Genomic DNA, 21,106 nt, shown 5'->3' on the forward strand with positions numbered 1-21,106 from the left:
GTATCTAATTTATGCATTTCCTTCTGTTGATTTTCTTTTTCAATGCAATACCATAGGTCAATGTCGAGCTAAAACAAACATAAGAGCCTAACCTTTGGTCTCTGGTAGGCATTTTGTAGTTTGATTGTGGCTGCTCTCTCTCTTCCCATCTCTATCTTTTTGCAATCATTCCTTAGGGAAAGCTCTATTTCAATTTTTTATTTCCATTATCTTTAGTTGTAAAAATTCGCTATGCATTTAATTTTGACCTCAATACACTAGATCTAATGATACAAGAAGTCAGCAATTATGCACAATATAACCACTATCTAGAAACACTATACTTGCACACTCCACTTCTGTATTTTAATCACCAATCTGCATAAGCATGGAAGTGATATGGACGAACATAAAGGTAACAAATGTTTCTGTTACGGGGGAACTAAGCCGCCATGCTCCACGTGACCGGCACGCGCGCCCATGAAGACTACGGCTGTCCTTCGATCCAGCAGTCCGGCCCCGAGTCGGACATCTTCGGCTTCGCAGCCCGACCCCGAGTCGGCTGCCCCTTAATCTAGCAATCCGACCCCAAGTCGGATATCCTCAGCACCGCAGCCCGACCCCGAGTCGGCTGCCCCCTGATCCGGCACTCCGACCCCGAGTCGGAGATCTCTTGATAACGACAGGCTGCTTCCCAGAGGCACGCCGAGGCCTCCTGCTCCACTACTCCCTGCAACGGCTGTATCCGATGCTGTTCCACGATCTCCTGTATCAGCCGTACAAAGCGGAACTCCACTACGCCCTGTCATGGCCGTACCCAGCGCTGCTCCACGACGCCCTGTAACGGCCATGTCAGTGGCCACTCCATCGCGCCCCACGATGGCAAACCCCCCTGAGAGACCCCCCAGCCAGGTATATATGCGGCTGGGGAGAGAAAGGGGGGGTAAGCAATATCTTCCAGAGCACTCTCTTGCTTGCTATTATCATCTCTCTTCCTCCTCCAATCTCCTCTGACTTGATCGTCGGAGGGCCCCCACTACCCCAGTGGTGGTGCGAGGCTTGCTTGCAGGTTTTCCGGTGGAAGGTGGAGCACAATCAACATCAACCAAGGCAGCTCAGACTACATCCCGTTCACACCGCTGTGCCAATCGTTCTCGGTTTGGACCACCAGCAACAGTTGGCGCTAGAGGAAGGGCCCGAATCTTAGAGCGATCGTAATGGCACGGCGAGGTGGTCGTGGAGCTTCCAATGCCTCCGGTCGCGGGGCCTCTCGCGCCTCCGGCCGGGAGGCCGCTGCGTCTCCAACACATTCTCAGCAACACTCCACCGTTCCACCCCCGATTCAGATGGTCGAAGCCGCTCAGTTCGACCAGTTAGCCCAGCAGGTCCGCACCCTCGCGGAGGCGGTGCAGAACCTGCAGGGTGTGATGTCTCGAGCGCCGCAGCGGGCCCAGGAGCCGCTGCTCCCTGAGCGCTCACCTGTCCTCCTTAACCCGCGCTCCTTCCTCTCCCATGGGGAGGAGCGCCGGCGCGAGGAAGATTCTCGAGCACGGTCCATTCTGCCGGGACCGTCCCACCGAAGCTGCGCGGGGTACGAGAGGTGGGCCCGGGCGCGTTCCCAGACCCCCCAGTCCTCAAGGAACCCGCGCTCCAGTCGGTCCCCCTCTCGGTGCTCCTTGTCTCCCACCCATCGGTCGCGCTCCCTGGACCGGCGGGTGGACGATCTCCACCGACAACTCCAGGTCCTGAAGGGCCACTCTAAAGATCCCTTCGCCGACTTGGAGATCTCCTCCCAACCGGCGCTTGCCTCGAGGATCCTGCGGACCCCAAATCCGCCGGGATTCAAAATGCCGGCGATCGAGCCCTATGACGGGGCGGCGGACCCGCGGGATCACGTGGAGAGTTTCAGGACTCTTATGCTCCTCCATGAAGCATCAGATCCCCTCCTCTGCAAGGCCTTCCCGGCGACCCTCCGTGGCCCAGCCAGGGCGTGGTTCGCCGGCCTGGAGGCTGACTCTATCCAGTCCTTTGACCAGTTCACTCGCCTCTTCATCAGCCATTTCGCCGTCAGTAGCCGGCGGCGATTGGTTTCCGACTCCCTCTTTGATGTCCGGCAAAACGAGGGAGAAAGCCTGCGGGATTACCTTACCCGCTTCAACAAGGCTACATTGGAGGTCCGGAACCTGAGCCAGGAGGTGGCTCTCTCAGCCCTGAAGCGTGGCTTCCGAAAGGGCAGACTCACCTTCTCCCTGGACAAACGCCTGCCGCGGAGCTTTCCGGAGCTGTTGTCTCGGGCGAACCAGTATGCAGACGCCGAGGAGGCAGCCGCCCACCGGAACAAGGAGGCCGCCGAGGCCCCTCTAAAGCTCGGGAAGAAAAGGCGAAAAGAGGCACCCCAGAGGAGGAGCCCGATGCCTCAATGTCGGCGCAGAAGCCCGTCGCCGGCGAGGAACCACGGCGCCCTACGCCCTCGTTCTCCGCCCCGACGTTTCAACCGGTACACTCCTCTCCTGACTCCCCGGGCCCAGATCCTCATGGAAATCAAGGGGCGAGAGGACCTCCCGATCCCGAGACAGATGAAGAAGATCCCTGGGAGGAGGCCCTCTCGGGCGTACTGTGAGTACCACCGAGACCACGGCCACGACACCGAAGACTGCTTCCAGCTTCGGGACGAGATCGAGGCTCTCATCCGCCGAGGGCGTCTCGGTCGATATGTAAACGACCGACGTCCCCCCGCAGACCCGCGTCCGGCCGACCCGGCCCCTCAGGAGCCTCGGGAGCAGAATCGACCCGTCGCGAGCGTAATCCACACCATCACTGGGGGCTGCTCTCGGCCCGTGAGAAACGCAGGGGGCTCGGTGGAAGCATCAGGGGTGGCCGTCGCGAAGAGGCAGCGGGTCGGAAATGTAATCACCTTTTGTGATGAGGATGTAAAGGGGGTTCAGACCCCCCATGATGATGCCATGGTGATCTCCCTCACTATGGCGAACTATGATGTAAGGCGTGTTCTTGTGGATAGTGGAAGCTCAGCTGATATTTTGTTTTACGAGGCCTTCCAAAAGATGAGCTTGTCCCGACAAGTGTTGCACAAAACATCCACCCCCCTCATAGGATTCACTGGAGACGCTATCTCGGCCGAAGGTGTCATTGAGCTGCCTGTGACTGCGGGCGTTGCACCCGCAGAAGCCACGGTGCGGCTCGGGTTCTTGGTCGTCCGTGTTCCCTCGGCCTACAACGCTATCCTCGGACGACCCGAACTGAACGCCCTTCGCGCGGTAGTCTCTACATACCATTTGCTAATGCGGTTCCCCACGGCGGCCGGGATTGGAGAGGTCCGAGGTGACCAACCGACCGCACGGCAATGTTTCCTAGCAACTCTCAAAGGGAAGAAGCCCGTGGAGGCCCTAAGCGTCGAGTCTCTTGACGCCAGAGACGAGGTGGCTTTGCGGCACGGGGAGCCGGCCGAGGGTGTGATCGAAGTTCCCCTTGAAGAGGGTCGCCCGGACCGTACGGTCCGGGTCGGTGCCAACCTCGACTCGGAAGCTCGGCTCAGGTTAGTGGAATTCCTCCAAGCCAATGCTGATGTATTTGCCTGGTCGGCGGCCGATGTACCTGGGATCGACCCGGAGGTCATTTCTCACGCCCTCAACGTCGACCCGACCCACCGACCAGTAAAGCAGAAGAAGAGACGCTGTGCCCCGGATCGGATCCGAGTGGTCGACCAGGAGGTAGACAAGCTCTTGGAGGCAGGATTCATAAGGGAGGTCAGCTACCCCGAATGGCTGGCAAATGTCGTACTTGTCCGGAAGGCGAGCGGAAAGTGGAGGATGTGCGTCGACTACACCGACCTGAACAAGGCATGCCCCAAGGATAGCTTTCCGCTTCCGCGGATAGACCAACTGGTCGACGCGACTTCCGGATATCAGCTGCTGTCTTTCATGGACGCCTTCTCCGGCTACAACCAGGTAATGATGGCTCCACAGGACGAGGAGAAAACTGCCTTTATAACAGACCGGGGGCTGTACTGTTACAAGGTAATGCCCTTTGGTCTGAAGAATGCTGGCGCCACTTACCAGCGCCTCGTCAATAAAATCTTCAAGGAGCAGATTGGCCGGAACATGGAGGTGTACGTGGACGATATGCTGGTGAAGAGTCGCCATGCAGACCAGCACATTGCGGATCTGGAGGAGACTTTCACCACCTTGCGGAAGTTTCGCGTGAAGCTGAACCCAGCGAAGTGCGCCTTTGGTGCTTCGGCCGGGAGGTTCCTCGGTTTCATTGTCAACCAGCGGGGGATCGAGGCCAACCCGGACAAAATCAAGGCCATCCAAGATATGTCCCCTCCGACCAAAGTGAAGGAGGTTCAGGAGCTCGCTGGAAGGGTCGCCGCGCTCGGACGATTTGTGGCAAAATCGGCCGAACGCTGCCAACCGTTCTTCAAGGTGTTGAAGCGCCCGAAAGACTTCCTTTGGACGGCCGAATGTCAAGTGGCATTCGACCAACTCAAGGAGTACTTGGCGTCTCCTCCCCTGCTGTCCAAGCCGCAAGAGGGGGAGATGCTCTACCTCTATCTGGCGGTCTCCCCAACCGCAGTCAGCGCAGTACTGGTTCGGAAAGAGGCAAAGCTCCAGAAGCCTGTGTACTACATCAGCCGGGTCCTACGGGATGCCGAAACGCGGTATACGAAGGCGAAAAAGATCGCCTTCGCGCTGCTCACCGCGGCCAGGAGGCTTCGCCCCTATTTCCAGGCTCATCCTGTCACTCTCTTGACCGATCAACCACTGCGGCAGATCCTCAGCAATCCTGAGAATGCGGGATGGCTGGTGAAGTGGGCAGTAGAACTTGGTGAGTTCGACATCCGCTACCAGCCCCGACCCGCCATCAAGGCCCAGGTGCTCGCGGACTTCCTCGCTGAGTGCACTGTGCAGGAGGCGGAATCTAGGCCGCCGGAAACACCCAGCCTCGACCTCCCAATCTGGACGATTCACATTGATGGGTCGTCGAACCCCGAAGGTGGAGGGGCCGGGCTGGTCCTTACCAGTCCCGATGGAGTGATAGCCGAGTATGCCTTGAGGTTCGGATTTCCAGTGACCAACAACGAGGCGGAATACGAGGCCCTAGTCACAGGACTCAAACTCACCAAGGAGCTCGGCATCCGGCGTCTGAAGGTCTTCACCGACTCCCAGCTGGTGGTCGGGCAGGTCCGAGGGGAGTTCGAGGCTCGGAGCCCGACCATGCAGAGCTATGTCTGGAAGGTGCAAGCACTCATTCCCGACCTCGGCAGTGTTGACATTCAGCAGGTCCCAAGAAGCGAAAATGCCAGGGCCGACAGGCTGTCCCGCTTGGTGGGCGCAGACGCGCACAACTTGTCGAGGGCGATCTACCTGGAGACCCTAGATGCCCCGAGCATCGGCGAGGCCGGAGCGGTGATGGCGATTGATCCGGAGCCATCTTGGATGGACCCGCTCGTCGCCTACCTCGCCGAAGGGATCCTCCCAGAGGACGAAAATCAAGCTCGGCGACTCGTCATGAAGTCCGCCCACTACGTACTCTATGAAGGGAGGCTGTATCGGACCTCGTTCACCGCCCCCCTCTTAAGGTGCCTCCGCCCCTCGGAAGCGGCCTACGCCCTCAGCGAAGTCCACGAAGGCATCTGCGGATCGCACCTGGGGGCTAGGTCCTTGGCGCATAAGATCATGAGGCAAGGCTATTATTGGCCTACCTTGTTGGAGGACTCAAAGGATCATGTGCGGAAATGCGACGCCTGCCAGCGCCACGCCAACGTCCAGAGAGTCCCTTCTGTCCCCTTGGCACCAATCACGGCACCCTGGCCCTTCGCCCAGTGGGGAATGGATATCCTTGGACCATTCCCCGTTGCTTCAGCTCAGCGGAAATTTTTGATTGTTGCAGTCGACTACTTCACCAAGTGGGTGGAGGCAGAGCCGCTGGCCACTATCACGGAGGTGCAAGTCCGGAAGTTCGTGAAGAAGAACATCATTGTCCGATTTGGGGTACCTCGGGTCCTCGTCTCGGACAATGGGCGACAGTTCGACAACAAGCATTTCCGTGACTTCTGCGAGGAGTTCGGGATCGAGCATCGGTTCACATCTGTGTCGCATCCCCAAACCAACGGCGAGGCCGAGGTCACAAATCGGACAATCCTCCAAGGAATCAAAGCGCGAATCGGTCAGACGGGGCAAGCTTGGGTCGAAGAACTCGAGAATGTCCTTTGGGCGTATCGGACCATGCATCGGACCCCTACCGGGGAGACGCCTTTCAGCCTAACCTATGGCACGGAAGCCATTGTCCCCGTGGAGCTCGGACTCCCCTCACCTCGGGTGGCCGCGCACCGACCCGAGGCCAATTCGGAACAACTCCGAGGGAACCTGGATCTCTTGGAAGAAGCGAGGGAAATGGCGCAGGTTCGGATGGCGATGTATCAGCGGAGGGTGGCCCGATATTACAACTCCAAGGTCCGACCGAAGCTTTTCAGAATCGGAGATCTGGTGCTAAGGCGAGCTAAAGCATCTCGACCTGCGGAAGGTGGGAAGCTAGCGCCAAATTGGGAAGGCCCATATAAGGTTCGCTGGGTAAACCGACCTGGCTCCTACCAGTTGGAGGCCCTAGATGGTCGAGAAATTCTAAGGAGCTGGAATTCCGCTAACCTGCGGATGTATTACCAGTAGAACGACGATGCCAGAAAGACAGTTCAAAAATGTATAACATTTTGCATTTCAATAATTTCTGGTTACAACGGCGTGCTCGTGTGATTACAAGGAATTTCCAGAGGGGAATTAGGGTGTAAAGAAAGTAAAGAAGAGGTGGAGACTCCGAGGAGCTGAAGATCTGGGATCCCGAAACCTCCATCTGAAGCGGTTGCAATCCCGTCGGAAGTGGGTGCTTCCAACCGGAGGCGCCATCGGCGTCTCACGAAAGAGACGAAGAGCCGGCGCGGATGAAGAAGAAGTGGACGAAGGAGAAGTCCACACTGCCTCCAACCGAAGGCGCCATCCACGCCCCACGAAGAGGATGAGGAGCCGCCACCGACGAAGCTCCCGCTGCCTCCAGAGGAACGCCACCTCCAAGGGATATTCCGGTCCTTCCCAGTGTTAGGGGAGAGAAGGAGTACAAGGGGGAAGAGCATATGGAGGCGCGGTCCCGGATCAGGCGTCTGGTGCAGAGCTCAATCGGGAGGCTGAACTTCAAGGAGGGGAGATGTGATCCCGGATGAAACACCTAGAGCGGAGTTCCGCCGGGGAGACCCTCCTTGCTGATCCCAGATGAAACGGCTAGTTGGCTGAAGTCGCGAGGGGCGCGCCTCCCGTTCCTTCGGCAGGAGTCTCTCAGCCATGCGCCAGAGAGAAGGTCCACGATCCATGGCAACTTGAACAGCTCCGGCTTGGCAAACTCCATCGCACCTGCACCTGTATTTATAGCCAAACTGCAGCCCCCCGGTCGTTCCGATGCGGGTGGCTCCCATAAATGCGGACGCATTGAATCCGGAGCCGTTCTGGCTCTCGAGGCATATCTTCCCGCGATTTTCTAAGCGTCATTCTCCTTAATCGCATTCTTTGTGCAGGACACTCCGGGTTGCACGTACCCCTAGGTCCACATATCTCCGCTCGCGCCCAGGCCGCATCCGCCTCGAAGAATGCGCGCATCGCGGCCGCTTAACTGACACTCCTCGCAAGCAGCAACTGGCGATCCGATTTCTCAGGTAACCCCTTAATTAGCACTTAATGCCCATCTGGTGTTCCCCAGGCGACGCTTGGAGAGGAGGAGAAATACAATCGCAGCTGGCCATGCAAAAATCCCGTCGGGCAGCGAGCGACAGGCGCACGACCAGCGAGCGGAATTTTCCGAGGCTCGGCCCTTGGATGCCAGGCTAACCCGATGATCATCCCGGGAGCAGACTAGCCTGAAGCCCCGACCGGTCGCCTCGGCTTGCGCCAGCCTTGGCCGACCAACGAGCGGAATTTCCCGAGGCTCGGCCCTTGGATGCCAGGCTAACCCGATGATCATCCCGGGAGCAGACTAGCCTGAAGCCCCGACCGGTCGCCTCGGCTTGCGCCAGCCTTGGCCGACCAACGAGCGGAATTTCTCGAGGCTCGGCCCTTGGATGCCAGGCTAACCCGATGATCATCCCGGGAGCAGACTAGCCTGAAGCCCCGACCGGTCGCCTCGGCTTGCGCCAGCCTTGGCCGACCAACGAGCGGAATTTCCCGAGGCTCGGCCCTTGGATGCCAGGCTAACCCGATGATCATCCCGGGAGCAGACTAGCCTGAAGCCCCGACCGGTCGCCTCGGCTTGCGCCAGCCTTGGCCGACCAACGAGCGGAATTTCCCGAGGCTCGGCCCTTGGATGCCAGGCTAACCCGATGATCATCCCGGGAGCAGACTAGCCTGAAGCCCCGACCGGTCGCCTCGGCTTGCGCCAGCCTTGGCCGACCAACGAGCGGAATTTCCCGAGGCTCGGCCCTTGGATGCCAGGCTAACCCGATGATCATCCCGGGAGCAGACTAGCCTGAAGCCCCGACCGGTCGCCTTGGCTTGCGCCAGCCTCGGCCGACCAACGAGCGGAATCTCCCGAGGCTCGGCCCTCGGATGCCAGGCTAACCCGATGACCATCCCGGGACCAGACTAGCCTGAAGCCCCGACCGGTCGCCTCGGCTTGCGCCAGCCTTGGCCGACCGACGAGCGGAATTTCCTGAGGCCTAACCCTCGGATGCCTGGCTTAGTGCCGGAGGAATTTCCTGAGCCCTAACCCTCGGATGCCTGGCTTAGTGCCGGAAGAATTTCCTGAGGCCTAACCCTCGGATGCCTGGCTTAGTGCCGGAAGAATTTCCTGAGGCCTAACCCTCGGATGCCTGGCTTAGCGCCGGAAGAATTTCCTGAGGCCTAACCCTCGGACGCCTGGCTTAGTGCCGAAAGAATTTCCTGAGGCCTAACCCTCGGATGCCTGGCTTAGCGCCGGAAGAATTTCCTGAGGCCTAACCCTCGGACGCCTGGCTTAGTGCCGGAAGAATTTCCTGAGGCCTAACCCTCGGATGCCTGGCTTAGTGCCGGAAGAATTTCCTGAGGCCTAACCCTCGGATGCCTGGCTTAGCGCCGGAAGAATTTCCTGAGGCCTAACCCTCGGATGCCTGGCTTAGGGCCGGAAGAACTTCGAGAGTCAGGAGTCGGCAAGACGCTGCCAAGAGTTAAAAAGAAAAAAAAGAGGAAGACGGACGGGGGAGGGCCCCCGGTTAAATAGGCGGAAAGGCGGGTGAGGCCTCGATGACGCCAGAGGACGTCTGGCCGCCGAAGGGTCGCTCGCGCCCCAAAGGCGAATCGACACCATTAAGGAAGGATGTCCGCTGAAATCCTCAGACTGCCAGGTCAGCAACAACCGCCATACGCCATAAAGAAGGCGGGAAGCTCGAAGCGCGCGCACCTCTCCGAGGGATGGCGGCAATCTCGAAGCATCACTCCCTTCACCCGTTCCCCTTCTGGTTCCAGGCTCGGAAGTGGGGGGCTACTGTTACGGGAGAACTAAGCCGCCATGCTCCACGTGACCGGCACGCGCGCCCATGAAGACTACGGCTGTCCTTCGATCCAGCAGTCCGGCCCCGAGTCGGACATCTTCGGCTTCGCAGCCCGACCCCGAGTCGGCTGCCCCTTAATCTAGCAATCCGACCCCAAGTCGGATATCCTCAGCACCGCAGCCCGACCCCGAGTCGGCTGCCCCCTGATCCGGCACTCCGACCCCGAGTCGGAGATCTCTTGATAATGACAGGCTGCTTCCCAGAGGCACGCCGAGGCCTCCTGCTCCACTACTCCCTGCAACGGCTGTATCCGATGCTGTTCCACGATCTCCTGTATCAGCCGTACAAAGCGGAACTCCACTACGCCCTGTCATGGCCGTACCCAGCGCTGCTCCACGACGCCCTATAACGGCCATGTCAATGGCCACTCCATCGCGCCCCACAATGGCAAACCCCCCTGAGAGACCCCCCAGCCAGGTATATATGCGGCTGGGGGGAGAAAGGGGGGGGTAAGCAATATCTTCCAGAGCACTCTCTTGCTTGCTATTATCATCTCTCTTCCTCCTCCAATCTCCTCTGACTTGATCGTCGGAGGGCCCCCACTACCCCAGTGGTGGTGCGAGGCTTGCTTGCAGGTTTTCCGGTGGAAGGTGGAGCACAATCAACATCAACCAAGGCAGCTCAGACTACATCCCGTTCACACCGCTGTGCCAATCGTTCTCGGTTTGGACCACCAGCAACAGTTTCCATTCTTAAAATAGATGCATAGTGTTGGATAGCATGTCAAGGACATATATAATGGATGCGAGTATGGCATAAGATTACAGAAGGTACCATATTGATATGGTTGATTAACTTATTCAATCAGAGTTTAAACATGAAGAGGCTGCAGTAACATTTTATTAGGATAAAGATGTACAAGATTTCATTTGCTATTGTTGAAATGAACCTATCAACCATATGAGGAGTTATGGGGAGGCCATGATCAAAATATTGAAATGTGACAATGATTTATGGTAATGTATATTGCTTTGAAGTCCTAGATATTTGAAAAAATGAATTAAGAGAACCTGGTTCAGTAGAATAGTCAAACTTCGATAGGATCTGCTAGCAACAATTACTAATAATACAACAATTGCTAGATGGACCAGAGTTTGTTGATTATACAAATGATAAAATCCAAAAAAGCAAGCAGTCCATGATGGCATTGGCTTAAGTTTTATATACATTGTCTTTTATTTTGTTTTAAATCTTGTCATCTCGCCTCTTTGTCTACTCTTTCCAAGCTTAGAAGAATCTTCAAAAGAACTTGTTTAAACTTTTCACATTACCTTCTCAATTTAGAATTACAGCTTTACTGCAAAGTCCATTTCGAAGGAAAGAGACCTCCATGATCCATTTCATTGTTAAAATCAAAAAAATATGCACAATATCTCTAGTTTATATCTTGGATACCAAATAAATTTGACAGAAAATCAAATAATTGGAGTACATTTTGGTATTAAAATTGAGGCAAAAGTAAAAGTCTACCAATCAGTACTAGAAAAGAACATCCTTGTGCACAAACAGTGCAGTTTTTGCAAATAATTCAGTTCTGAAACTACTCTATATACTTGGCCATGGATGGTAGTTAGTTTGCTGAAGATGTATATGTCTCTCCTCCTTCCATTGAAGGAGGTCTTTGTAATTTTTTTCGTTCTTTAATATATTAGGCAGGCTTCAGCCCTGCTGTTCCCCTTATTAAAAAGAAAAAGGACACTACTCTAAAGAGAATTGACAAAATTTTCTATTAACAACTTTAAAGCCAAAATGGATATTTATATTCTGATAAGTCTCTTTACTTGGAAACAAGGTATGTTCAGGTCCAGACTCCAAATTAATAATCCTCTATATAAGTTCTGCCAACTAAATCACCAAATAAAGTCTAAACATCAAACTAAAACTTTGGTCACATGAACTGGATATTTTGTAACTTTATCTTTCCTTGCCATGATACAGACAATTGTAGTTGTCAGCTCATTGAAAAGCTTAAAAATCATGAGAAGTACAAAAAAGAAATCTGCATAACAAAAGCAAGATTCTTTCCCTTTTTGTATCTTAAAAAAGTATTAAGAAATTAAGAAAAAAATTATTATATAAGGGTCCAGATCTTCTTTAAGTCGCTCATTATATTTGTGTAAATAAAAAACAGTACAATATGAACCATGTTACCAAGCCCTGCCCCAGCTTCTGATATGAAATTGAATGGATGCTAAATCATTTCAACGCTCTTTATGAATAAATATTACATTCCATATGCATAGAATATAGCATAGAAATGCAAAGATAAGGGAAAATAAAAGAAAATAAAGAGGTTTCATGCGTATATATTGCTAAGTGCCCTGTTAAATTGTCATACATAGGCCCTTAGCTGATGATTGGCTTTGGCCCACAAGTATGACAAAGAGCAAATGTAACCGAATATGTGGAGCTTAAAAAAAAGGAGTATGGTGTCATTGTTATCTGGTCAAAGATGCCACTTGATCATGGAGCCAAAGCATTCTACCAATCATATAAGTCGATTCCTGATTAAAAATAATTTATTTGTTTTACTATTGATGCCAACAAATAAATGTAGGCTGTATTTGGGGAATCTGACAAGGCTTGCAGTGTCTCAAAGTAGATCTTTGTCAATCAACTACATCATCCAAACTTCTCCTACCATTAGATTGTATGGTTTCATCACTATGCCAGCCCATGTTCATCTTCGTAACCCTGCATTCTAGTAAGAGCTTCGATAACAACTAGCACTGATGAACTAACAAGATCATCGTTGTCCTTGCCTGTGGGATACTTATCCTCAAATTTGTAATATGAGCAATTCCCCAGATATCGATTTCAGTCTAAAATTTGATTAGCTTAACACATTCTCTTAAACATCACAGAAATTAGCATTATGCAATTTGTCTTTCAAAGAAGCGGCTGACGAAGAATAAGAGGCCTTACAATAAATAGAGGAACACTATATTAAGGTGCAGTAGCTAATAATCAGTTGCATATTTCTTGTTTAGTTCAGCAATTAGCATGGGCCCTCCCAAATTATAGAACAATATTCATCTGATCTAAATATATGCATGAGTGGAGCACATATACTAATATCTAGTTTGTAATGATATGCATGATAAACGATAAACATCAAATCACATAGTTAACTTAAGTTTGGAGTTCAAAATTTCAATCAGATGACACACTCAACAGCTCATTTATGGACAACAGATTAAATTGAAATCATTTTGAAACCTGATATTGGTTAACAAAGTCTTTGAGAATTGAGTCAGCCTGTACTTCGTATCATTCTCTTAATCTGAGTTTGACTCCACCAGAACCTACTTTATGGTAAAAGTCCATCCATTTTCCAAGGAAATGTGAGCAGATAGATTGAACAAGGCTTGTAGGCGATGATTCTAGTTAGCATTATGCCATCAATCATGGACAACGATACAGTTTGTTGTTGAGATGTCATAAATGTGAGCTAGCTAAGACTGAATCATCCCAAAGAAGTTACTGTGAATAGTATCCACATTTGCTCATGAGTGTTCATACACCAACAGCCAGAGCTGAAAAGTATAATTGACTACCTATTCCAACAGGGCATTCTTTGGTTTAATTTGGCATTGTTTAAGTTCATATGATTGAGATATCTTATAAGTTTTGGGATAGTTTAACATATTTTTTACTTTTTGTATGAAACAAAAGGTTCCTGCTTATAGCACACTAGACTAGAACATTTTCGACTAATACTACCTTCTAAACGCTCTAATATAAATTTACTCACAATTCTAGATATTAGTTAGCAAAAAATATCAATAATGGAATATGATCTAACAAATAATTTGTATACATTTCTTTTATTTTTGCTAGAAAGGCCACAGGCTAAGCTTTTATGTTAATGGTCATTTGAAACAAAATAGAGCTGGGGTTAATGAAAACATGGTCCTTCAAATGTTAGAATCTCTATACCTATTAAATAGATAGGAGAGAGAAAGCACTACCCCTACTAAAATTGGGAAAAAATCCTAAAATCATAGAAATATTAACCATGCCCCATCATGAAAGGCCATTTACTTATCAAAATTTAATTTCAGGATTTCAAATTGATTGGACTCTTCTTAATAGGTTGTTTTTCTTTCAATTGAAAATTATTTCTAAGTATGCCATATGATCCAGGAGGATCACTAGATTTGATGTAGACTACTTTGACCATGACGGGTAGGATTGAACATTATCCGAGAGTGAGATTTGCCATATCATAAAGCCAAATCGTGAGTCAAACTGTCAGAGACCATAACTTAGCCATATGATGTACACTTGAGTTGAGCGAGATGAGAAAATTTTTTCTTCTATCCGATTTGATCACCATATATTCTATTAAAATGAGAAGGTTTATTATGGTCAAGTTTTTAATCATTCTGGTTTTCTCTTTTCTTTTCTCTTTTTTACTACAGTTGTACTAAGATCTGATCCTAGAGGTGGTATGGTACGTCAACTGCAAGTTGTTCAATGAGGAGCTAAGGAAGGAGAAGGTAGCAATGAGGAGAGGGCATTGGAGACAAGAACATCAGGGTGGTGCAAGGGTTGACGAGGAGGGAGATGGGGTGGCTGCCATTCCATCTGGTTGAGGATTCATCGTCCATTGTTTGATCAAAGCGCGAGAGGAGCCATGTGCTAATGTTGTGGAGTCGAGACATTATCTTTGGCCCCTAATGAAAGCTAGTGACCATGGCCCGCCATGGGTGGATGGTGAGATCCTAAAACTAGGGGTGGCAAAATATGACCTGACCCGCCAACCCGACCCGTGTTCGACCCGCCATAAACAGGTTTGGGTTTGGCCTAAACAGGTTCAGGTCGTAAACAGGTCGACCCGTTTAACTTGTTTATTAATTGGGTCAGATACGGGTTTTAGATGTCTGACCCGTTTAAACCGTTTAACCCGTTTAACTGTTGGGCAGGTTAAACGGGTTAAACAGGTTAAACGGGTTAAACAGATCTAAACGGGTTAAACGGGTCTAAACAGGTCTAAACAGGTCGGGTTGGGCAGGTTAAACAGGTCTAAACAGGTTAAACGGGTCAGGTTGGGCAAACAGGTTAAACAGGTCGGGTCGGGTTGGGTAAATAGGTTATCTGTTTATTAAACAGGTTAAACGGGTCGGGTCGGGTTACCTGTTTAATAAACAGGTCAGGTTCAGGTTTGTAATTCCTGACCCATTTAATAAACAGGTCGGGTTCAGATTTATAGTTTTCTGACCCGACCTGTATTTGACCCGATCTGTTTATGTCTGACCCGACCCGATTGCCACCCCTACCTAAAACTGCACAATGAGCTTGCTATGTAGTACTATAATAGGTAGTAGTAGATAGTAGTTTTCTCTTTGCTTTCAGATTTTTTTTATTTTATATATCTCTTATTTATCAATATATTTTTATGCTTCTTTTTTTATATTTTCATGTAAATTACCAAAAAAAATTACAATTATTCTATCATTCAACATATCTCAAATAATATTTCTAACAAAAAAAATAATTAATAATAATGAAACCTTTATTTTTTTTGATTCCCCCATATATGGCAGGGTTATTTCACTAGTAACATTGATCCAAAAATCTCAACTAGATGAAAATTTTTTTCCTTCCACCCAATTTGATCATCATATATTTCCATTAAAATGGAAAGGTTTATTACAGTCAGGCTTTTGTTCATTCCAATTTTCTTTTCTCTTTTATTTTCTCTTTTTTATTGCAGTTGTACTAAGATCTTATCGTAGAGGGGGTATGGTATGTCAACTGCAAGTTGTTCAGTGAAGAGCTAGGAAAGGAGAAGGCAGTGATGGAGGAGAGTGCATTGGAGATAAGACAGCAGGGGTGGTGCAAGGGTTGAATAGGAGGGCGAGGGGGTGGCTGCCATTTCATCTGGATAACGATTCACCATCCATTATTTGATGGAAGCGCAAGAGGAGCCATGAGCTGCTAGTGTGGAATTGGGACTTTGTCTTTGACCCTTAATGAAAGCTAGTGACCATGGTCTGCCACTAGATGGTGAGACTCTTAAACTGCAGAATGAGCTTGCTATATAGTTCTATAGTAGGTAGTAGTAGATAGTAGCTTTCTCTCATTTTTGCTTTCAAATATTTTTAATTTTATATATCCCTTATTTATCAATATATTTTTATGTTTCTTATTTAATAGTTTTATGTAAATTACCAAAGAATTTTACAATTATTTTATCATTCGATGTATCTCAAATAATATTTCTAATAAAATATTAGTTAATAATTTTGAAACCTTTAATTTTTTTGATTCTCTCATGTGTGGCGAGGTTATTAACATTGATCCAAAAATCTTAACTAGCTACTAAATGAACAACTCTTGGAAGGCTGGTCAACTGGCTGATCGACTTCCCTCGACCCATATATTTGAAGCTCGTACATAGTAGAAGGCTGCGTACAGATCGTTTTCAGTGACTCAAAAGATATCTAGCAAAGGAATCACAAGAGCACAATGAACAACGTCTTTGTCATTCCTTTCGAGGTATCTACCCTCTCTCCTGCCAGTTTGAGGATCAAATTCAGCATCAAACTTTAGCTTAATATAGGGTTGGAGACGTTCATGAAAAAAGTGATTGTTTTCTTTTTTTATTTCTTTTTTTATTTTGATATAAAGGGAGGGTATGAAAATCCACCCATGAAAAGAGTGGATTGTTTTTAGGCAGTAAACTGACAATGCCCTTGGAAGCCAACCTAACTTAACTTCAGAAATACTCATAGCAATCAAGTAAAAAAATTATTTGTCAAGTTTAAGTCTGTTCTAACCACTTGGGTATTGTTGAAGTGCTGATGTCCAAACACTTTGTTCTTTCATGCTTCCGAATATCCCATGCAACAGCATACCATATGACAATTCTGATGCATGGCCCATCCATTTTGTTGTCCATAGTTGACTTAACGACACTTCAGTCAATGAAGAAAATGCAGATGCAAGCATCCGATTAAGAGTTCTAAAAAGAATCCAGCACTGTGTGCGTGTTAAATACTCAATTGGCAAAGAGTGTTGCAATGGATTCTCTTGGAGGGAGAGGTCTTGAAATGGGTTCTTTAAGAACCAGTACATCTACAGCAAGAAGAATTAGAGTTTGACATCCATCTCAATGATGCCATTGTAAGTTAAAGCACAGAGAAGAAAGGAAAAATTACATGGATACCCCACAACTTTTGATCAATCTTAGAGATATTTCCTCAATTTTAAAAATTTTCAAAGGACCTCTTAAGTTTGCAATTGATCCTTCAACTCCCTAAACAGTGGACGATGTTAGTCTGTCATTTTAATTGATGAAAATGCCTTCTTCCTACTTTAGCCTATTCCAACATCTTTTTAAGATTTGGGTAGGTGGATGAATAATCCAGATTATCCACTTTGAAATCTGTGTGCTAGGTGATCCAATGGTGATTCGCATGAAAAAAGGTGAGTCCTGACACTACTATGCGATGGGTTATTCCTACCATTGAAGCCAGAGTCTAGGCGTGGGCCTGCTTACTAATACTTACAACTAGAGTTTCGAATGAAAAAGATCAAAAGGTGCTCCGTTTCATTGGTAGAACCAACACCAATATTATGTTGACTCTCTCTCGTCCAATAACAATTTCCTAGAGTAAATTTCTTCAAATTCTCTCCACAATGGATCCTTTTATGATTCGTAAGGCAATTTAATTATTGTTGCTGGAATTTGGACCCGGAGGCGGCCGTCGGCTAAGAAGGAGGGAGCTCCGGCAAGAGATGGCGGGTGGCGGTCCGTCGGCGGGCGGCATCCTTCGGAGGATCTGCAAAAAGCTGGTGGCCGGGGTTTCCGGCAGAGCGCGGCCACTCGTCCCGAATCCCGACGGGGCCTTAGACCGGAACAGGAGATGAGCTTTAATGGATAAGCCCGCCCACGGAGCTCTATCTCCCCACCATAGGACCAAAAAAAGAAAGGCCCTCCGATGCTTAAGTCAGAGGGGGCAAGTGTATGAAGGAAGAGAAAATATATCCCATGGTTTCAAAATTTCCCCTTTCTAAGAGGGAGAGGTTTTCCTTTTATAGGAGGGATACAGAGTTACCTGTGATGTGACCGGGCGAATTAAATGAGTTACTGTCATGATTGAGTGTGGTCATCTGAATTAATGTGTTGCCCTGGCGGACGGGATTGGAGCAAATGAGTTGTTGTGGGTGACCGGACGTAGTTGAGTGAGTCGATAAGTTGCCGTGGATGACCTGATATTTTGAGTAACCCGGAGATCCGTGGAGACCATGCGCATTAATTGTTGACAGTCGTAGCAGGGTATGGTCCCTGATTGATGTGTCGTGGCGTGGCCGGCAAGCAAAGCACGGTACGGTGAGACTGCTATAGGGCGTGGCCGTAGCATGTGGACGACGAGCCCGGTCTTCTGAGCTCGGTCTTCTGAGCACGGCCTGCATGAGCTCGGCTCGGCCTGCATGAGCTCGGTTCGATCTTCTGAGCTCGGCTCGGCCTGCATGACCTCGGCTCGGCCTTCTGAGCTCAGCGTGCATGAGCTCGGCTCGGTCTTCTGAGCTCGGCTCGGCCTGCATGAGCTCGGCTCGATCTTCCGAGCTCGGCTCGGCCTGCATGAGCTCAGCTCGGTCTTCCGAGCTCGGCTCGGCCTTCTGAGCTCGGCTTGCATGAGCTCGGCTCGGTCCTCTGAGCTCGGCTTGCATGAGCTCGGCTCGATCTTCTGAGCTCGGCTCGGCCTGCATGAGTTTGGTCTTCTGAGCTCGGCTCGGCCTGCATGAGCTCGGCTCGGTCTTCTGAGCTCGGCTCGACCTGCATGAGCTCGGCTCGGTCTTCTGAGCTCGGCTTGGCCTGCATGAGCTTGACTCGGTCTTCTGAGCTCGGCTCGGCCTGCATGAGCTCGGCTCGGCCTTCTGAGCTCGGCTTGCATGAGCTCGACTCGGTCTTCTGAGCTCGGCTCGGCCTGCATGAGCTCGGCTCGGCCTTCTGAACTCGGCTTGCATGAGCTCGGCTCGGTCCTCTGAGCTTGGCTCGGCCTGCATGAGCTCGGCTCGGCCTTCCGAGCTCGGCTCGGCCTGCATGAGCTCGGCTTGGTCTTCGAAACTCCGCTCGGCCTGCATGAGCTCGGCTCGGCCTTCCGAGCTCGGCTCGGCCTTCCGAGCTCGGCATGGCCTGCATGAGCTCGGCTCGGCCTTCCGAGCTCGGCTCGGCCTGCATGAGCTCGGCTCGGCCTTCCGAGCTCGGCTCGCTGTCGGATTTGCATGCTTTAATTGTATTTATGGGGTGGTTCATTTTTCTCCCAACACTACCCCCCGACTTCCGAGTTCGAGCTGCTTTTTGGCTCGAGCGAAGGAAGTAGTCCAGTCGTCGATCATCCTGTAATATAGCCAAATGTCTATGGAGATGTACGTGCCAAGTAGGGTGTACCTCTCATGCAGTTGGAGCTAAGTGCTTCAGGTCGATTCAGCGGCCTTCTTTGGCTTGTGGTCGACTCAGCAGGGGGCCCCTACTCAGATTAGGGCGTGTTGGAGATGTAGATATCCGGAGACGACGGACCTTGTCCGTTGGCGACCGTGCGCCCCCACTCAGATCGAGGCGATGTTGGAGATGTAGATATCCGAAGACGACGGACCTTGTCCGTTGGCGACCGTGCGCCCCCACTCAGATCGAGGCGACGTTGGAGATATAGATATCCGGAGACGATGGACCTTGTCTGTTGGCGACCGTACGCCCCCACTTAGATCGGGGCGACGTTGGAGATGTAGATATTCGGAGACGACGGATCTTGTCCGTTGGCGACCGTGCGCCCCTACTCAGATCGGGGCGACGTTTCGTACCTTAGGAGATTTTTGCAGGTCAGCTTTTGCCTACTCCGACCTGAGAATATATTGAATATTGAAATTATTTAAAGCCGAAGTGACATCTCGTACCTTTTGGAGGCATTTTGACAGCTCCCGAGCTTCGAAGTCCCTCAAAACTTGGCTCAGCACCGGCGGAGAGTCGTTGGAGACCCTTAGGGGGCAGGCGTTAAGTTCTGGGCTGCGCCACTACCCCCAAGGCCATAGAGTCATCGACATGCAGTATATAGGAGCAATATTGAGAGAGTCTTCTTCTCCATGTTAAGCTCGGCCAGCGGAGAACTGCACGAGGGGGTGGCAGATAGGGACCGTAGCTCGGAGAGCGCCTGGTCGGCCAATAATAGCGTTGAAGGTCGAGCCGACCTGGACTACGAGAAAGTTTAGCTTCTCAGTACTCTCTCGGGGCGCGCATGCAGCCGTGATTAGCAGGCCGATAACCCCTTTCGCCGGTACGGGACCTTCTGTGAAGCCGGCCAGAGGGTTGCTCATCTTCTCTAGTTGTTTTACAACCATTGGAAGGCATCAAGAAACAAGATGTCCGTAGTGCTTTTATTATCCACAAATCCTTTTACGTCAGACTTTGCAATAAGTACAGCATGGCTATGAGGGGTTTCAACACCCTTTAGGTCTTCATAAAGGAGGCTCTGGGTTCCGTTCCTCTGGCTCCCTCCTTTTAGCTTGATCACGGACGAACCGACCCAGTCGACCTCGGTGGATGAGTGCCTCGATCTCGTCACGGAGCCGATAGCAATCTTCCGTGTCGTGGCCGTGATTTCTGTGGAAGCAGTAGTACTTCTTCGAGTGCTTCTGCAACTCTGACGGCCATGTTTTTGGGGGAGGTCGGAGGTAGCCCCGACCCTCAATCTCCATGAGGATCTCGGCTCGGGTGGATGTGAGAGGAGTGTATTCCTCGAATTTTTGGAGGAAAACCTCTACCGAGCCGGACTTTTGGGCCGAGGAGGATTCTCCTCGCGCTTGGGGGATCTGCTGCTTAGTTGGGAGCGCTCCTCGGGGTGCTTCTTCTGCATTTTGGCAGGTCGATCGGTTGCTTCCCGCCGAGAGGCCATGGCTTCCTCAGCCTTGGCGTACTTGCGAGCTCGGGCCAACATTTCAACAAAGTCGGCAGGGAAGCTCTTCTCAATCGAGAAGAGAAATTTGTAGGACCGAGCTCCAGTCTTCAATGCTGACATTGCAATTGATTGGTCGAGATCACGAACCTCCCATGTTGCAGCGGTGAAACGGTCGATGCAGTCTTTAAGAGACTCTCCTTCCTTTTGCTTGATATCGAGGAGAGAATCCGATGTTCGTCGCTGGCGTCGGCTGGCAGTGAAGTTGGCAGCGAACTGCCTGCCGAGCTGCTCAAAGAAGGACACAGTGCTCGGCTTCAGACCAGAGAACCAAAGCCGAGCCGCTCCTCGGAGGGTTGCAAGGAAGGCCTTGCAGAGCACGGCCTCCGAGGACCCTTGCAATGCCATAAGGGCTCGGTAGCTCTCCAAGTGGTCAAGGGGGTCTGTTGACCCTCTAATGGATTTTGATGAATACAAAACACTAGAGCATAATTCCCTTTATCTTAACAAGTTATTTGAGGATTTCAGTTGGTTAATTAAGAATATTGTTAAGAAATGTCTAGGCAAGTTCCCATGATTTTTAAGAACTTATTGAAGAATTTTTGAGATGAAAGAAAAAGTTCAGGGACAGCCGAGACGTCTC

The sequence above is a fragment of the Phoenix dactylifera genome, unplaced genomic scaffold, assembly GCF_009389715.1.
Source record: "Phoenix dactylifera cultivar Barhee BC4 unplaced genomic scaffold, palm_55x_up_171113_PBpolish2nd_filt_p 001082F, whole genome shotgun sequence".
Taxonomy (NCBI): Eukaryota; Viridiplantae; Streptophyta; class Magnoliopsida; order Arecales; family Arecaceae; genus Phoenix; species Phoenix dactylifera.